Source organism: Gorilla gorilla, chromosome 2 (assembly GCF_029281585.2).
Source record: "Gorilla gorilla gorilla isolate KB3781 chromosome 2, NHGRI_mGorGor1-v2.1_pri, whole genome shotgun sequence".
Lineage (NCBI taxonomy): Eukaryota > Metazoa > Chordata > Mammalia > Primates > Hominidae > Gorilla > Gorilla gorilla.
In genome coordinates this window covers 40,380,447-40,398,105 of record NC_086017.1, presented here as the reverse complement: position 1 = coordinate 40,398,105, position 17,659 = coordinate 40,380,447, and the positions used below count along the sequence as shown (strand labels likewise).

The window sequence follows — 17,659 nt, the reverse complement described above, 5'->3', positions numbered from 1 at the left end:
GTTAGTTCTCAGGTTGCTGCAAATGTTGAGATCATTAATTTATGTATTTTAGCTTCAGGGAATACACATGCACACATACACATTGTTTATTTTATGCAAGTTAGAAGTGAAAAAAAAACAATGTTTACCAGGGATATTGAATCTTACAGATACATTTATTTAACTTATTCATCAAATCATCACCTGCTTATATGGTGCCTACTATGTGTCAGGTGCTCTTTTAGGCATTGAGGATACATAGGTAATACAAAAAGGGACATGGGCCCTACTAACTTAGATTTATGGTAGCTGGGGTGAAAAATAGTAAACTAAGAGGAATTGATACATGTAATTTTTGTAGTAATAATTAATGTTTTCAATAAAAATGTAGCAGATAGACAGCAGAAAGTCTGGGGAAGTGAGGAAAGGGGCCTTTCTTGAAGAAGTAACATTTAAGCCAAAACTTGAGAGATGTTAAAAAGTAAGCTATGTAAAGAATTGCAGGAAGAGCATTCCAGGGAGAGGAATAACATGTGCAAAGGCACTGAAGTGGGAAGTGCTTGGATGTTCAGGGGATCCAAAGAAAATGAATGTATTTATAGCAGAGCAAGCGAAGCACAGAGTATTAGGAGGTAAGAGCAGAGAAGAAGACAGGAACCAGATCATGTAGAACTTCTGAGGCCCTGATATGGTATTTAAATTTTATTCTAAGAGGAATCACATAATCTGATTTAAAGTCTAAAAAGATAGCTTCGTCGGGTGGGAAGGGAAGAGAGATAAGAGAAGAAGCGGGGAAACAAGTTAGCAGGTGATTGCAACAGTCCATGTGAGAAATAATAAAGATTATGAGAGGCAATTGGCTTTGAAATGTATTGGGAAGGTGGAGCAGAGAGTTTGCTAATGGATTGGATGTGGGATATTAGAGAAATAGATGAATCAAGGATGATTGTTAGGATTTTGTCTACAACTGGAAGAATGATGATGCCACTTGCTGAGATAGGAGGGATGTGGGTGGAGTAAGTCTGGGGATAGCAGTAAGTCAAGGGTCCGGCCTGGACACGCCTATTAGATATTTAAGTGGAGATGTTGTTAGCTGTTGGTTGTACCCGTATAGATTTTACAGCAAAGATTAGGACTAGTGCTATAATTCTGGGAGCAGTCAGGCTAGAAAGGATAGTTAAAGAATGGACTGGGTAAAATTGTTGGGGGTATGAGTAAGAAAGAGAGGAGATAAAGACTGAGTTCTGAGATTTGAGACTGATATCACAAAGAGAAGGACCCAATGAAGAATTCTGAGAAGGAGATAGGAAGAATCACAGCAGAGCATGGTGTCCTGGTCACCGGGGGAGAGGGGGGAGGAAATGCATTTTAATAAGGAACAATGGGGATGAGCCATGTCTAATCCTGTTGCTAATTTTACTGAACTCCATCACTTTTAACTTTAGTTCAAAACTGAAGAGATAGCAAATGGCAACAGCTACTTCTAAGGGTAAACTTAACTGTGCAAATAAGTCTGAGAGTAATTTTTCTTGTATCTGAGATGAGAGAAGAAGCATGGTACATTTTTCTCCATCAGCTTTAATATTTGAGGAGACATTTCTTTCAGTTATAGCATATGAGCAAATGGTAGGAAGATGTAGATTGTTTGGTAGAGTTTACAAAGGCTAAGCTAACATTTAAACAGATTTTTCAATTGCGTGCCATCATCTGAGTACCTGCAAAGCATATTACATTCCAAATTCTTTAATTTTATAATTGATTTTTAATTTATAATTTTAATTTATAATTGTTTTCTCTTCCAGTGTCCTACTTAGAGTAATAGGAAAAGCTGTTCTTTTCTAGGCGAGAGGAAGTGTGATGTTCCTAATTTGGCTTCTTTTCTTCAGACTTACGTGATTCTGTGTTTACTTTGGAGCTCTCTGAATGGAAAATTCAAGGGTCAGTGTCTGTCACTTGACCTGAGGGAAATGGCAGGTTTACTGTGTTTTTCTTTCTGTTTTTCACAGAAAGGAAAAGATGACAGTATATTTTTGCCTCACCCTCTTCAGTTTCAGGTTTTAGGATGACCAGTGAGATGATCAGAACTTCAGAACCTTCCAAGGTGATGGGTCATTCAAGCTCCAGGAACGTCAAGGCCTCAACAGTTTGGACATAATTTTAAGCAACACATATAAGACGGACAGGTCTCCACTGATATGACTGGGGATCTCATGAAGAAACTACTCGACAAAGCCAGATACTGGAGGTATCGTACCCAGTGCCAAAGGCAGATATATTCCCAGAGGGAAGGAAAATCAAGCTCTAAAGGGGATCAGTCTGTCCTCCCATTCTGGTCATAAGTATTGCACCTAGGTCATAACTATTGCAAACATATTTCTCTTCATCCTATTTCTGCGCAGTTGTGGGATTTTGAGCATGCCTCGCAATCCCTCTGAGTTCCAATCACTAGATTTTGTAACCCTGGATTTCTGATGCCTGCCCTGCCTTTCTTACATAGTACATATAAGGGTCAAAGAGGCTAGTGAGATAATGTATGTAAGTGTTTTTGTAAATTAAAAGTTACTGCAAAAATACACGATGTTATTTTTTATCATACCTTTAATCCTGGATATCTCAAAGTATTTTATAAAACAATCCATGTTGTTTTGTTACACTTTGTTCCTTAAGCTTCCCAGGGTTTAGTTATCTTTTCTCCAATGTTGATTTTTCGCTTGTGTTCCCTTTTTCATCACCATTCAGTAAGACCCCTGTGTACCCCTCACCCCCAACAGGATACCTTGGAGGCAACTTAAACCATTCCTTCACCCTATCTGAAATGATGACAAAGGCTGGGCGTGGTGGCTCACACCTGTAATCCCAGCACTTTGGGAGGCAGAGGCGGACAGATCACGAGGTCAGGAGATCGAGACCATCCTGGCAAACACGGTGAAACCCCATCTGTACTAAAAATACAAAAAAAAAAAAAAAAAAAAAGGAAAGAAAAAAAAGAAATGATGACAAAGTCCTGACAATTCTAACTTTACAAAATCCCCGAGTTCTTTCCTCTGCATAGTCCATCTTTATTGGTACTCCCCCCAGGTCAACAGCCTCCTCCATGCCCATTGATATATTCTAACTGTCGTTATTGCCATAGCTTCTTATTCTCCCATCCATTCTTCATGCAGCTACTTTGTATTGATCCTTAAAAACAACAGAGAGCAACAACCCTGGAAATGTTCATATCATTCCCCAATTAAAAACCCAGAAATGGTTCCTCAATAGTAGCACTATAAAATAAACCTCGATGTGATTTTAAGGTTCTCCATCATCAGGCTTCTCCTGGAATCTTCATGCACAGACTGCCCTTTCCAGTTCTTGTCCCCATATTTCCAGACAGGTTAAACTTCTTGCATTGCCTTGACCAGTCAGTGAGCGTCCATCAACCCCTTCTCATACTGCCTACATGTCCCACACCCTTGATTATCAGGCTTCTCACCTTTTAAATTCCTCCGTTATGACTTTACAAATTCAGCCTTGATCTCTACCTTGGCCCTTCACCCAGCCAGAATTAACAGTCCTGCTTTCATGCCTTTGCTTGCCACCCAACTTAGCCTCTTATCTCAACTCCTGAAACATTCTTCAAGTAGGTGTTTACGCAACTGTCTCCTTCTTCCTGACTATGAGCTCCTTCAATGTACAACTTTTGTCTTATTAATTGCTTTACTAGATGAGTTTACATTAAGTTACATGCCTAGAACCTTATAACTACTCAACAGGAAGGAAGGAAGGAGGAAGGAAAGGAGGGAAGGAGGGAAGGAGGGAGGGGTGGGGAGACGGAAGGATTGTGTATATCAATTTATTTAAAATATTTATGCTACAAGTTACATGTGCTTTTTTTTTTTTTGAGACGGAGTCTCGCTGTCGCCCAGGCTGGAGTGCAGTGGCGTGATCTCGGCTCACTGCAGGCTCCGCCCCCTGGGGTTCACGCCATTCTCCTGCCTCAGCCTCCCGCGTAGCTGGGACTACAGGCGCCCGCCACCTCGCCCGGCTAATTTTTTGTATTTTTAGTAGAGACGGGGTTTCACCGTGTTAGCCAGGATGGTCTTGATCTACTGACCTCGTGATCCGCCCACCTCGGCCTCCCAAAGTTCTGGGATTACAGGCGCGAGCCACCGCGCCTGGCCTGTGTGCTGTTAATATATAAATAGATGATACATACCCACCAAACTTTTGTTGAAAACATTTCTTTACCCACATTCTTTCAAAAATAGACTCTATTTTTAAGTAGCCCTTGATAAAAGGTGTCACAGTTTTTGTAATTTCTGTGCTTTTCCCTAACCTTGAGCCTCTACCAGTCTTCTGAAGGTGGCAGCTGTTAATACAGAACTTGATGAGGAAGATGCCAGCATCTCACCTGGAATTCACAAAACCCTAGCCAGCCCTAACTCACAAGGGCCTGCACACCCTTTAATCCAGCAAAATTAACTCAAGAGCATGTGGGACCTGAAATCCAGTCTCTGCATATTATTGCAAGTGCTACAAGCAAAGAAAAGAACCTGATTTCACATTTGAGATGCATTTTAAACCAAAGGTCTGTTCTGGTACCTCCACAAGGAAGCATCAATCAGACCACAGAAAGTTTACATCCAGGGATTTGTCTTCTGGAATGGATCTCACTGACCTACAAGAATTGAATTTGCCCATGTCTTCACAACACCTTGTTAGTGGTATCAAATCAGGAGATTGAAGTGAGCCATAGTGAGAGTATGGACACCACAGAAATCAACTTACATATCAAGGCTTTTTCTTTATTTCAGGAGAGCCAGTTCAATAGTACAACACTTTTATGATCTTCCCTCTTTTGCTCCCACCTCCCTGCCATTCCTGTTCCCAGTCCATACTTGAATAACTGTGTTGCAAATAACATCAGTTCAGAAAACTTGTGTCTCCGCAGGAAGATTTATTTGTTCATTTACCTTAATACAGGAAGTTCCTCTGCAGCATTTTTTAGCTGGAGGTGCTGAAAGACCACGTCCTCTTTGGCTATATTCATTTCAGGTTTATGTGAACATCTTTTGCTAAAAAGGTGTTGAAATCTTCCTAGAACACAGAGTCTATTATAAATAACCATGAAAAAAATCTCCCTTAGTAGACTACAGTTATAAGTAAACACACACCCCACCCCACCCCCCAAAAAAACAAATCTTAACTGCTTTCCTCTTCTCCCTTTTTCTTCTCCAAATTACCACAGAGCACTTGTGTATGAGTGCAAGCACTTTCAGCCTTTGGTTTGAGGGATTTTATCAGTGTTGATGGCACTCTCTCTGAAACAGTGTCTTAGAGGGCTGTTTGCCATGATGCTAATGAGGCTTAAGCGTCAAGACTCTTCACTTTGACAAGATCTCTCCAAAATCACAATGTGTTCTCATAGTCATATATTTGAAAAATTTACAAAAGTAAGGTTTCTTTCTGTATTCTCTTCCTTTCTTTCTTTTTTTTTTTTTCAGGGTCTCGTTCTGTCACCCAGGCTGGAGTGCAGTGGCACAATCTCGGCTCACTGCAACCTCTGCCTACTGGGTTCAAACGATTCTCCTGCCTCAGCCTCTTGAGTAGCTGGGACTACAGGCATCTGCCACCACACCCAACTAATTTTTGTATTTTTAGTAGAGATGGGGTTTTGCCACATTGGCCAGGCTTGTCTTGAACTCCTGACCTCAAGTGGTCTGCCTGTCTCAGCCTCCGAAAGTGCTGGGATTATGGGCATGAGCCACTGTGTCCAGCTACATTATTTTTTTCAAAGAGAGCCCTGCAACACTATATAAATTTCAGGCTCCATGAAACCTCGATACACCCCTGAGGGTTATTTTACATTGCTTTAGCCTAACTTATTTAAAGTCACAATCTTGCTTCCGGCCCTACCCTTCTCATGAACTAAACTCCTGTCCTCTTTCCCTCTTTCTAATAAATTCACAAAGAAACTTCTATGCAATGAATTTGCTGTTTTTAAACTTCCATATTATTATCAAGAAAAAGAAAATGGATGGTCATTTAACTTCTGAAGTAATTTAGAGGAACTCAGGTGCTTGACCAGAGAAAATATAAACTTACTGGCAAGAAAGCTTGGAGCTCAGCTGCCTTCTCGACTAACTGAATCAGAAAGGCCTACCTTCCCCAAGCCCCACTTTCCACTGACCACAAACCAGCTTTCTTCCTCAGCCTCATTAACTTCTTGTCCTGCAGGCTCAGCTTAAAGATTGTGTCATCTCGGAAGCCTTTCCTAGGTTAGACATCTCTCCTATTAACTCCCATTGTATCTTGAGTTTAACCCTACAATGGACTTATCACACCAGTAGATCATGAGCGCTAAAGGGCTAGCATGTGTTGTACACATTACTTCTTACAGTGGCTGGCACAAAACCAGCCTTCAACACATATTGAATGAATGTATGAATGAAGGAAATAATACTTTTCTGAATTAGGAGTTAGAATACCCAAATACTTATTGTATCTCTGCCAGTAATGAGCTTGTTAACACTGAACAAACCTGTACATTCCCTTGACCTCATTTCCACATACATATATATGTATATAGTAAAGAGTCCAGGTGGAACCAAATCTGAGATTATTCTTAGGTTTTTATATAGCTGTAGCCAGTCTTTACAAGAAAGAATGAGGAGCCTCTTGAGAAAGATCACATGGTAAGTGAAGACAAACAGCTATAACCCAGTTCAAGAACAGTGGGCTGGTGTTGAACAGAGCTGGGACTCTGAATAGACCTTGGGCCTGTCACTCTGATGGTTCTCTGGCCCAGGCCCAATGGACATACAATATGAATAAGAAAACAAAGTTTGTTTTCCTTCTTTTTTTTCCTGCTAATTGCTTCACTGGGCTTTGGGACCTCAGTAAGTCAGCAGCATTAGCATTGGCAACTTGGGCAGAGACAGAAGATAGCACTGGAGTCTTGGGAGATGATGTTGGCAGTTTCAGGAGCAATAGCAACAAAGGCCTGGGCACTGAAGATATGTTAGCAGCCTCTCTTGGTATTACGAAGAGCCAAAAACACCATCGCAGTGAGGTAGAGTGAAAGAGGAGGAAAATGACAGACATCCAGTGTTGTAAGAAGATAATTTGCAGCATGCTTACCACAACTTAGACACGTGCCAAACTCCATGGAAGGAATGTAAAGAGGGCTCTGTGTCTTAGAAAAGCAGAGAGAAACATAGTTTAACTGTTACTGCATAAACCTCTTTTTACTCCGATGTATAGTCTGGAATAAGTTTTGGGGGTTTAACTGGAATTCAAAATTATAAATGATCATCCTTACCCAAAGAATGTGACACCTCAAATATTAGCAAATTGAACAGAGTTAAAAATAAATCTCACTATGGCTGTGAAATTGGGGAAGAGAAGTTCAGAACCTATTTCTTATTTTCTCAGTGCAGTAGAAAGGCTTTGGATTTGGGCTGGTATCCTAACTCTGATACTCAATGGATTAGTCAAATTAGTAAAATTATTTAGCTTATTGAGCCTCAGCTTCTCTAACTGGATGATGAGAATAATACTATCTACAGTACTGTTGGAAGGGATTAAATATGTAAAGCATAAGCACATAGCACATATGTAAGTGCCTGACCTTTGGTGGGTGCTTAATAAACATGAGTTCTCCCTCCCTGCCTTCATCTCCATTTATTAATAAAGCTTCTTCTCACACTCCAAGCTATTAGAAGTTCAGCTGACACAGGACATAGGGCAAGAGGAAATAAACTTTACATGGTTCTAGAAATTCCCTTTTGATATTATTTTTCAGGGATATCAATATTATTTTTCAGGGATAGAAGAGTCTATGAAGTACAGAAAAGAGGAAAGATTTGCAAACAATTCGGTGTCTTCTTTTAACTTGAAACTCATTCTACCCGTTGCTGCAGCTAGGTACTGTGCTCTTGCTCAGATTGCTGGAGGGTTTTGTTGTGATGATCTCCTTCAATACATCAATACTATAAGTTCTATAAGAATCATCTCAGAGCTTGTTTAGAACTCATTTTTTTTCTTTTTCTGGGTTATGCAATTATAATATTCATTTACATGTGAAAGCCCTGGACCATCAATGGATTTTGTCAATGTATTAAAATTGCTAACTGTGCCATGCAGATACCAGTGATGTTCCTGATGGAATTACAAGTCTAGGGCCATGGTGTTCTATTCCAAATAAATCCCATGCAAAGCATATTCTTACATTTAGACATTTCCATAATTATGCACATTTTCCTTTATTAGCAATTTCTCTGACTGTGTTTGGATGAGTGGTATGGAGTGTGTATAGGCTTGAGTGTGTACATACACAGTAAGGTGAAATGTGCCATGGTCAATAGGGGATGCTTTTTGGACTGTGGTGGATCTGCATGTGCTTAAGCTCCAGTTTGACACTCCCTATGTGATCTTGGGCAATTTACTTAATACCTCTAAGCTCTTCAGTTTTGTTATCTTTAAAATGGAGTTTGGAGAACTTACGCATAAACAGAACACTCAAAAAATTTTAGCTATGCTATTAATATTCCAAATATGATGAAGCAGTATGTTAGATATTACATTAAAACATTACTATCAAATAGATTTTAGGGGTAAATTTTCAAAAATAATTGTTCAGATCTTTTGGTAATAGAGACCACAGAAAGAGCCAAAAAGCTTTTACAAATTATCCTAATGAAGGGAAAGAAGGGAAAAGGGAGGCAACTTTTGAAAAATAAAGTTATTGCTTTCTCAGTCCTTTCCAATTCAGTCACTGGGAGCTGACAATAAAAACAATATTGATTCCTCATTTTTACTGAAACCTACCCAGTAGAAATCCTTCAGGGCTTGCTATTTTTCTGCGAGAAACCCTGCCTTAGCACTATTGCCTTTTCCAGAAAGGATCTGGCAGAAAACAATATTCTGCCTGGAATTCGCAACATTTCTTCCTTTGTGAAAACAGACAAACAATAAGTTCATTTCCTCCCAAATCTTCTCAGGATTCTTTCTCCTGGTTTACCTCCTAGAAATCAATTTCTTATGACTTTCTTCACTCACTTTCATAAAAGAGATCAGGCAGATACTCTAAAAGGTGAAAATTAAACATTTCAGGGACAATCTGATGTCATTTTGATTTTTTATGATTAATTCGGATAGGATTTAATTGAATTCTCAATAATTATTTCTGGCAAGTGATTCTATAAGTGATTAAGTAATTCTCATTATTTTTACTTTTCTATATTTTCTAATTTCCCTACAATAGATGTTTAGTACTCATGAAAGAAAACACATAAAAGTTAAAAAGTATGGTGATCTTAAAGTTGCAGTCAAATATTTGTGGCCATTCTAATCAAATCGCCTTTATGGGCTCTGCTCTTGACTATACTGCTTCATTTAATTCTTCCAATCATATCTACTCATCTTGACTGTTTTATCACTGAGGAACCAAAGCCCAGAGATTTTAATAAATGAATCGAATTATCACAGCTAGGAGAGGCAACACCATTATTGAACTGACAGCCTTATTTCTTAAAACACCCTACAAGTAGGTAAAAAGCAGGAATTTAAACTCAGGTCTATCTGATCAAGTTTTATATTATTAATCACTGTTATTTCCTCAGATGTCTTCCTGAAGTAAAAAACTCAGAATCTGACCAATGTGATTTCTTTTTGTAGCCACAGTTCTACAGTTAAACTGAAGAAAAAAATTAGTTTTCTCTCTGACAATCGAATGGCTAGTTTTTTTGTTTTGTTTTGTTTTGTTTTTGTTTTTGTTTTTCTGACAGTCTTGCTCTATTGCCCAGGCTGGATTGCAGTGGAGTGATCTCGGCTCATTGCAACCTCTACCTTCCGGGTTCAAATGATTCTCCCGCCTCAGCCTTTCAAGTAGCTAGGACTACAGTTGTGTGCCACCATGCCTGGCTAATTTTTGTATTTTTAGTAGAGATGGGGTTTCACCATGTTGGCCAGGCTGGTCTTGAACTCCTGACCTCAAGTGATCTGCCTGCCTCGGCCTCCCAAAGTGTTGGGATTACAGGAGTGAGCCACTGCACCCAGGCTTTTTTTTTTTTTTTTTTCCCCCAAAACAGATGAATTTTCTGAGAGAAGGCCCTCAGCTACATCTAGACTCTACTGAAATGGCCCATTCGGAACCCAGAACATCTATAAGAGTATCTTTGCTTGGAAACTTATAAGAAAGTTCTCAAAATACTAAAGACAAGACACTATGAGGGAAATGAAGGAAAGTTATAATACAGACAGAGGCATTAATTGAACCCCAAGATGAGGCCAGTTAATACAAAAATGAAAGAACTTAAATTCAATACACATTTTCCATTAGCACGTAACTAAAAAAAAAGACTTACAATAACTTTTAGTATTGCCTGGTATTCTACATTTTTGTAGGCGGAACTTAAAGCTCTTAATTTTCACTGAGTTACAATTTAATGACCATTAAGTACCTTCTAAGCCAGAAACATTTTGACTTCCTTCAAGTTTTAAAAACTTCTCCCCCAGACCTTTCCCTAGTTTGCTTGTGTTTCCCCTCCCAGACTTTAGTCTTGCTTTGCTTATTATTATTTTTTTAATCTTCTATTTAGTTTTTTGCAGTTCAGGGTAAGAGACAAGGTATTACTTCTCTCTTGTGGGGTTCCAGCACCAAGGCTGATCTTAATTGAATGGCTCAGAGAATGAATCTGAGGGAAGCAACTATGAACCAATCCAACTGCAAAGGAACAGATTATGAAATTAGTCATGTGCTTTTAAAGCAGTCCCATGTTTCAGTTTTGGAAAGCTGGACTTCAAAATGTAACTAAAATCAATGACTAGGAATGAATGGGGGAAGAATAATGTCTTACCTGTTCTATGTTCATCATATTAAGTTTCAAACATACCATCTCCAGCCACAATTTCAAGCAAAATTAGTTTGAGAATGAGACATTCAGGAGACAGGGGAATTGACAAAGAAGGGAGAACCAAATTCATTGGGTCAAACTATACGGAGATGGCCAGAGAGGACCTGTTGGATGATAAGTGATCTCATTCCACTCCGAAGCCCATCAGAGTTCTGAGCAGAGAGATGCTGGATCTCATTATTATTTATTCTTGACCTGCAGCCAAAAAAACCCTCTGAACTGAATATCCAGCTTTGCATCTGAGGCATTTCAGTGTCTCCAATGTGGTAAAGGAAAACACTTTTTCTTTCCTGTTGCTATGTATATTGGCAAATATCCTATCCAAAGAATTGTGCTCCAAGAACTCTGGAAACACCTGCCAGCAGAAAACTTGGGAGCTTTGTTTAAACAAGTATACCTGCCAACTTTCCAGTGCTGTTGATTTTGCAGGACTGAACAACGTGGACTATTTTAAAACTACTTATGGATAACAGGAACTGGGCCATGGAGATGAGGCACGGAATGTGCCTAGAATCATGTTTATCTTTTTATTTTTTAGCATTGTGTAGTCTGAGCCTTGTGCAAGAAAACTGCAGTGTTAATCTCCCTTCAGCACTGGGTCCACCATGTGGCTGTGAACAGGAAGAATGTTTGGGCGTGAATTCAAGGTATTTGGCAAAATAGGGTTTCCAAGGAACCCTGTGGAAATATAAAACCCCAGGCTCTGTGACATGTACTGGCATTAACAAATGTCCCTTAGGTTCTCAAGGGCATTTAGATTCCTTTTGTAATTTCTTCATAGCATTGTAATCAATGACCCAGCTCAAACACTCTTGAGTCTTAGTGAGCAATTCCAAATCTGAGTCCTAATTGGACATGATTATAATAAACAGTTCTACTCTAATTTCCTTCCATCAAAATTAACTACTGTAGGTAATTGTCCAATAGGCAAGATGTTTTCTTGAGGTATTAAATAAAGGCATTTGGATATATAAATCTTAATGGTTGGCATAAAAGATGCCATGCTCAAGGCAATAAGGCTTAGTGGTATTTGTTTTTAACTCAACAGCTAGTATGTGGTTGTTTGAAAGTAACTGAACTGAGGTCATTGGAGGAGGTGGAAGGACACCAACCTCCCATCTTACAGACCATAAGGTGGTCCCACTGAACTTCAGCTGTTTCCATGGCTGAGCAGCATGGTGATGTTTTGTGGATGGGAAAGATGCTACTCCAAAGGTGTATCAATCTGAAGATGCTAGCCTACTTCATGTGGTTGGAAGGAAGGATGTTGAAAACCTCTTTATCAGCTGGGTGTGGTGGCCCATGCGTGTAATCCCAGTGCTTCGGAAGGCCCAGGCAGGTGGATCACCAGAGGTCAGGAGTTTGAGACCAGCCTGTCCAACATAGTGACACCCTGCCTGTACTAAAAATACAAAAAAAATTAGCCAGTTATGGTGGCACATGACTGTAATCCCAGCTACTCAGGAGGCTGAGACAGGAGAATTGCTTGAACCTGGGAGGCAGAGGTTGCAGTAGGCCAAGATCGCACCACTACACTCCATCCTGGGTGACAGAGTGAGACTCCATCTCAAAAAAAGGAGAAGAAAACCTCTTTATCAATGTGTTCTTCTGGCCTGCTATGAAAGTCCTACCATTTTGAGTTTTTCCTTTGGATTAAGGCTCTGTAGGAGTCACTTTGCTTCTTAGTTCCTCAGATGCCTCCTCCATACTATTAGGGAATTAGTTTATGTATCATTTAGTGATCACTGCAATAACACTATGTAATAAACAACCTCTGAAACTCAGGAACTTAAAATAATAATCATTTGTCCTCATAGAGCTGTATGTTGTTTGGGGAGGCTCAGTTTCAGGCCATGGTGGCTGGGGTGGCTTTGTTTTACATTGAGGGTCCACTGGTCAATTTTGGCCAACCTGCCATTGGCTAAGGCAAGTCACATGACCAATCCCTAAGCCAAGGAGTGTGGAAATATGGTTCATTCATGAGTATTTAGTACCAAGCAGTGTGAAAATATACTTCATTTATGAAGTTCCTATGGCAAGGGTGTGATATAGGGAGGAGTAAAAAATTGGGCTCACTAAATCAACCTAACACAGACTAGTTAAGTGGATTCTAAATATTGGGGTCCTTGTAGCTATAACAGAGATTTCTCAAATACAGTATGTTACAGAATCCTAAAATTTTAAAAATGTAAAGACAGAACCATTTTGCAGGTCCACTAGGGAACTCCTAAAGCATTAAAAGTATCATGTGGGAAGCCTGTAAAAATCTGGGTCTTCTGTAGCAGAACTGAGACGGATGGTCTAGGAAACACCATTTGAAATAACATTTCAAGTTATTCTGATGAGAGCTTGGTGGAGCTTGAATTCTCCAGGATCCTAGGATTCTAAGCTGCACCTCTATTTTGACAGCACATGTGGTTGTCAAGTACCAGCACCGTTTTACTGAGTCAGGTTACATATGCTAGCTGAAATAAATTACTCTTCCTATGCCAGTTGACACATTTTGGCAGGGACCTCTTGTCCACAAGCCAATACAAATAAAGTGGGTAAAAGCAGGAAAGGGGAGCAATGGCATCTTGTCAAGTTTTGAATACTAATATCTCACTTTTATTTACAACAATAATAGTTGACAATAAAGTCAATTTCTGATTCTAAGCATTATTTCCAGAAAGTTAGAGTTAATATGCAGTTACTGTAGGCCAGGAAAACCTTAAGCAAAACTTCCGTCATTGGATATATCATTCAGGGTTATACCAGATAAAAAGAACTGGTAGGATATCTATCCACCTATCTGTCTATCTATCTATCTTATCTATCTGTGCAAGGAATTGGCTTTTATGATTGTGGAGGCTGGTGACAAGTCTGAAATCCACAGAGTAGACCATTGGGAAGGGTAGGCTTGAAGTTAGGCAGAAGTTGATGCTACAGTCCACAGGAAGAATTTCTTCCTTGTCAAGAAAACCTCACCTGTGCTTTCAAGGACTTTCAGTGGACAGAGTCAGGGTCAAGCACATTAGAGATGACAGTCTCCTTTACTTAAAAATAACTAATTATATATGCTATTCGTATTTACAAAACACATTCACAGCAACACCTAGATTAGTGTTTGATTGAATCACTGGTGCAACAGCGTTGACAAATTGGCACATAGAGCTGACCATCAACATATCTGAGGATTTCTCTTCTTGTTTTGGGTGTTACATTTGTGTGTTACCTGTATCCTTATTTAACATTTTTTTAAACTAACTTAGTTTTTGAATTTCAGCCTTCTCATAAGCAATAATAACTATTAAACCATTCATTTCATGTGTTAGTTATATAAATCATAAAAACAATAAAATTAATTATATCTATTAAAATAGTTTGTCCATATACTACCTTAAATAATTTACCACACCCTCTTGGAAATACTAGACTGATTTATTAAATTAATCGCTAGATAGTTGGGTCGAAGAGCTTGCTAGAAAGAAGCTATTTTAATAAGGAAAGAGAAAGTCTAAAGCGAGGAGCTCAACCTGGGCAGGGCAAAATCCAAAAAGATGCTTTCTGTTACAGAAAGCCCAGGGGAACCTGGGATTGGGAGTGCTACACACCTATGGTGAAAATGAAACATGGTGGAGTGTTAAAAGCTGTCTGAAAGTTTCATAGAGTTTTGAGGAATGACTTTAGCCACTTACATTACAACTTTCAGGAAGGCTATACTGCAAATAACTTAAAATAGTTGAGTTCATCAAGCCAAAGACAAAGAAGGCGAGAAGGAAATTATCTTTGCCCTTAAGACCCTTATAGTCTAATAGAAAAGAGCAATATCAAAATATGATCACAGACCAGTATGGAATACACTGTTAGAGGCCTGCAGAGGTGCCAAGTAAAAGGTGAAGTGCTCAGGAAAGGTTGCTTGGTGGGGAGATGTCTGAGTTGAGGCTCAAAGAATAACAGGTATTAGCCTTGTGAAGATGGCCTGGGTGCACATGTGGGAGGAGGCGGAGCATTCCACATAATGTGAAAGCATGAACAAAATCGGGGACTTGAACTTGGATTGTATGTATATGTGTGTATGGGTATGTGTGGAGTATAGGGTTGGGGTGGATACAATAGAGAACAGTACAGAAAAATGGCTGAAACAGAGTCACCAACCACGTTGCACAACTCCATGGGACACCATTCAAAAAGACTTTGAGGCTCCGTTCATCAATGGCTCACACCTGTAATCCCAGCACTTTGGAAGGCTGAGGTGAAAGGATTGCTTGAGCCCAGGAGTTCCAGACCAGCCATGGCAACATAGAGAGACCCCATCTCAACAAAAAACAAAATAAAATAATTAGCCTGGTGTGGTGGCACACACCTGTAGTCCCAAGTACTTCTTGCGAGGCTGAGGTGGGAAGATTGCTTGAGCCCTGGAGCTCCAGGCTACAATGAGCTGTGATCGTGCTACTGTACTCCAGCCTGGGTGACAAAGCAAAACCCTGTGCCAAAAAGAAACAAAAAACAAAAAGAGAAAACAAACAAAAAAGACTTAGATTTAATACCCATTACAAACTCTGCATGACTATAGGGTTTAAAGTGCAAACATGGAGGGTGGAATGTTGGGAACCTAGTTTGGAAAGGTAGGCATAAAGCAGGTCATCATGAATCCTTAATTCCATGATGAGGAAGTTGGCCTTCATATCACACAGCAGTTCTGAATTTTCCAATAAGAAAAATCAAGTACATGCTTAAGACATCAATGAATCAGAAGGGCAATTATTTTATTTTGAAATTGTTTGTAAATTTTCAAATTATCAAAGTAGTTATTTTAGGAAAATACCCCAAACATTGAGTTGCTTTTACCCTTGTTTAATGCCTTAGCATTGCTTTTGTTTGTGAGTTTCATATGGCAGGATGAAGGTAGGTAGAAAACAGCATGAGCTCATCAGTGTTTTGGGTAAATAAAAGCTTTTAGGTCCTGCTGTTGAATATATGTGGCCTTTGAAGAATGTTAACATGAGCAAATACAGAAGAGAAAACATGGTGGCCAGGGTTAGGTGCCTTATTTTAGTGTCGGACGGAATAAAGTAGTGCATTTTTACATTCACTGACCTCTCTGAAATACATACGATAGATAGCATTTTAGTATTATAAAATTGATATTACAAAATATTTAAAATTGCTCAAGGAAAAATATACTAGATCTGTCAAAGTTCCTGGCAGGAAACAGATGGCACATTCAAGTAGAATAATTCAAAACAGTTTACTAAAAGGAACTATTTAGTGAAGTGGGAATAGGAATCACTTTGATTTAAGGGAAATCAACAAGGAATATTCAGGGGCTAGTACATTAGGAAGCTCTAAGCACAACCCATAAGCCTGAAGGGACCAGGGGTGGAAGCAGTAAACAGAACCCTGAGAGCCCAGCTGTAGCTGTAGAGAAGGTCATCAGACTAGAGCTGTGACCTTTTACGGAGGGATATACGCAACCTGTGTTAACCTAGCATAAAGGAAGCTAGACTGTATCTTGTCCCCATTTTCCTTTGGCCTTCTGAGTTTCTAACAATGTCTCCTCTTGGCTGAACTTAAACAGAAGCCAGGGAATTAGATTGTGAAATGATGGGTCCATCTAAGCCAGCTTTCCCTACAGAAAGCAGGATGGAGAAGGATGGTAAGTGCATGTGGAGAGTCAAACAGAAAATATCCAGCATAGATATATATATATATTGCAAACAAACATCATTTAAATAATCATTTAGCAGCTGGGTGCAATAATAAAATTCTGTCTGTGCAAAAATACAAAAATTAGCTGGGCGTGGTGGCACGCGCTTGTAGTCCCAGCTATTTGAGACAATGAGGTGGGAGGATGGCTTTAGGCCAAAGCAGAGGTTGCAGTGAGTTGAGATCTGGTTACTGCAACTGATCTCAGAGCAAGACCCTGTCCGTGCCCCCCATCCAAAAAAATTACTTACCTTCTACATCAGGGGCCAGTAAACTATGACCCATAGGCTAAATCCAGCTTGCAACCTGTTTCTTGAAATAATGTTTTATTGAAACACTGCCATACCCATTTATTTACATCTCATCTATGGTTGTTTTTGGCAGAGTCTTTAAATCTGAAAATATTTACTATCTGGCCCTTTACCAAAAGCCTTTACTGACCACTGCTCTACATAGTAAAAAAGTAGGCTTTCTCCTTTTAAAAAAGTTTCTTAGTGATAACAACATACTCCAGAGTTATCCTAGTTTTTTGACCTCTGCCATCACCAAATATGTATTACTTTCATGATACATATTTCATTTCAGCCTTAGTTTTTCCACAGATGAACTGTATTTGTGTATATATGTATATATATGTGTGTGTGTGTGTGTGTGTGTATTTGTGTGTGTGTGTGTCTGTATGAGGAAACCAGCTTTAATCAGAAACACATCTACGAAGCTGGAATGAGTAAAAGTGACCAGCAAATAATTTAGGGTGACATATTTAGGTACCCTTCCCAATTTACCTGGTTTCTCAGATTTTTTAAAAAATCTAGAATACTGTTTTTAAAATGACCAGACATTTCAAAAATATATCACTTCTCACTCCCCACATTCACCCAGCACATAATTATCTATGCACTTTGTCCATGGCAAGTATGACTTTTGACTTCATAGCCTCCCCTTCTTGATTTTCATTTGATGTTATTTTAATCTTCATATACTCAAAAGTTCATTATGAAGTTTTGCTTCAGGTTGAAGAGGAAGATTTAAAAGTTGAAAATTAATTATGTCCTGTTCTTCAAGTCAGATTTGAAACAATGCAAGGAGGGAAG

At 39.3% G+C, this 17,659-nt stretch overlaps 1 long non-coding RNA gene across 1 annotated transcript; it reads right to left on the bottom strand.

Moving 5' to 3' along the window:
* Positions 1-2,559: 2,559 nt before the first annotated feature.
* Positions 2,560-10,910, bottom strand: LOC115933950 (uncharacterized). The gene is made up of 3 exons (XR_004069775.1): positions 10,821-10,910; positions 4,935-5,054; positions 2,560-2,921 (listed from the first exon to the last, which is right to left on the bottom strand). It is a non-coding gene; the product is annotated as an uncharacterized lncRNA (long non-coding RNA).
* Positions 10,911-17,659: the final 6,749 nt, after the last annotated feature.